This window comes from Colletes latitarsis, unplaced genomic scaffold, assembly GCF_051014445.1.
Source record: "Colletes latitarsis isolate SP2378_abdomen unplaced genomic scaffold, iyColLati1 scaffold0046, whole genome shotgun sequence".
Taxonomy (NCBI): Eukaryota; Metazoa; Arthropoda; class Insecta; order Hymenoptera; family Colletidae; genus Colletes; species Colletes latitarsis.
In genome coordinates this window covers 30,001-32,500 of record NW_027488396.1, presented here as the reverse complement: position 1 = coordinate 32,500, position 2,500 = coordinate 30,001, and the positions used below count along the sequence as shown (strand labels likewise).

Sequence of the window (2,500 nt, the reverse complement as noted above, 5' to 3'; positions counted from 1 at the left end):
TCGCATCAGGCCAGGTATAGTGGACACAAAGGAGGGAATCCCGAGCCCGCCATGTCTGCAGGCCGCGTGAATGTAGGCAACAGGAACGTCTTTCGGCAGCCGGAGCCACCTCCGGACCGCAGCTCTAACTTGAAGGTCAAGATGACGGAGGACCTTCATGGTACAGCCCGACAACACCAGTAGATGGTAGTATCTGGTTATCAGGAAACAGCGCAATATCTTGAGGCGCTGCTGTGGCTTCAAGGGTGCTCGCGAAATGCGCTCCAGCTCAACTTCCAACGACGGGCTCACCTTCTTCAGTCCCACCGGACTAAGGTTAACGCCCAGGTAACGCCATTCGTCCACTGGACCCAGTTGACGAATGGGGGCGCCATCCAGCAAGGCGAATTGGGCTACAGTGAGAACCTTCGCCTTCTTGTCCCGTCCAGATGGTACAATGGAAGTGGCAACGCATTTAGATGGATTGAACGCAAGCCCCTGTTGTCTAGCTGCTTCTTCGGCTGCAGTCAACGCTGCTTTCATACCGGTGGCGGACGATGCGATCAAGCAAATGTCGTCCGCGTATGCGACAGCGTTAATGAGGTGACCCCGATCCAGCGCATATCCCACCGATTTCGGGATAGCGCGCAGCACCCTGTCAGTGACCAACGAGAAGATGATGGTACTCATCGGATCACCCTGTCTCACCCCTCTATTAACAACAATGTTCCCAGACCGCTTACCACGTACCTCTAAAATAGTGCTGGACTTCTGGTAGGAGGTTTTCACGTAATCAACAAGGACTTCAGGCACACCAACTTCGTTGAGGGCCGATGTTATGGCCTGGTGGCTGACGGAGTCAAAGGCCTTAGCCACATCAAGGGACACCACGTGGAGTTCACGAAGGCGGCTCCTGGCGTGACTGATGGTAGCGGCCAAGACGGCTACGTTCTCAGCACACCCGTCCTCAAGGCATCTCTGCCTCTCGTCGACTAATCCGGCAGCCATCATACGCCTCGCCAAGATCTTATGCAGCTGGCGTACAACAACCGAAGCGATGCTAATTGGCCTGAAGTCAAAAGGCAAGGTGGCGTTAGCCTTCTTAGGAACAAAAACCGTCCTACTTGCGAGGACGACGGTCGGGAACGATCCGGTGTAAAGGATCATGTTGTAGAGTAGGGTTCTGACAGTGACGGGGCACCGCCTCCACATGGCAGGTGTAATGCCATCGACGCCCGGCGCCGAATTCGAGGGAATATTCACAGAGCCCACCTCGAGTACCTCGATGGGCTCGGCCAGCTGAAGTTTTTGCCGATGTTCTGGCAGAATCGGGTGTTGATCGACAATGGCTGAGGGATGGCCTAACACCGGCTCCCATTGCTCAACCATTGCCTCGAGGCTAGGTGGTACAGCCTCGACCTCCCCGTTCAAAACTTTATGCGCTGCCCTGCTCATGTTGTTCTTGAACAGGGTTTGCATGCCGGCATATTCCCTGCGCCTGATCTTCTGGCGATTCGGCTGGGCGTCGGCGTTGATCCTGCGGCGCCTCGCGCGCCGTCCCCTGCGCACCACTGGTGGTATATATACAGTGCGCAACCATGACACAATGCCGTCAGAGACGTCATGGCCCCCCAAAAGCTGTTGTCCCAAGAGCACCAAAGGACGGCCGATGGAAATGTCGTCCTCGATGACTTCGGCGCTAAGCAGCCGAATTGCTTCGGCGTACTTATCTCTTGGGCTGGGGCGGGAGGGAACGGGCGCGGGCGATGCAAGGGCTGGAGGTGCAGCAGGGTACTCCAGAGGTGTTGTTTCGGCCGTCTGGAGAGAGGAATGAGCGAGGCTGTCGTCAAGTTCACGGATCGCTTGGTCAAGCAACTGACGGTAGGTTGCCGTCTTCCTGGCGTACTTCACGCCATCGGTATTCCTACCGGGGAAGTATTGGGCGAGGAAGATATTAATAAATCGGACAGGGTTGCCCGATCTATCATGACCAAACCTAACGACGTACGCCTCCTCCGATGCTGCCATCCTCATCTCCTCAGGCGAGTACCCCTTGCGTGCACGATCAACGCAGATCTCGGCATTAACGGAAACTGGATGTCGGTGTTTCCTGTGCTGCCCGAGACCTATCTTGGAGGCAAAGGATCGAGGGGGGTCACATTCAGCGCACACAAAATCATTCGCTGCAGCAGGTGTAGGAGCTACAGCATCATCGACAACCGCTGTTGTTGGTATATCCGTGCTAGATGTTGCTCCACGGTGAGTGCGCATATGGTTCGCCAATCCGCGAGAGTTGGTTAAGAGAGTCATAGTTACTCCCGCCGTTTACCCGCGCTTTTTTGAATTTCTTCACGTTGACATTCAGAGCACTGGGCAGAAATCACATTGCGTCAACACCCTTGGGGGCCATCGCAATGCTTTGTTTTAATTAGACAGTCGGATTCCCCTAGTCCGTGCCAGTTCTGAGCTGAGTGTTGAATGGCGGCCGAAGAGGACGATCGACGACGGCAAGCCGCCAACG

General features: G+C 55.5%; 1 pseudogene; it reads right to left on the bottom strand.

Annotated features, from left to right (window-relative positions):
• LOC143350934 (large subunit ribosomal RNA) overlaps positions 1–2,500 on the bottom strand; it is a 7,654-nt pseudogene that overhangs the window by 2,357 nt on the left and 2,797 nt on the right.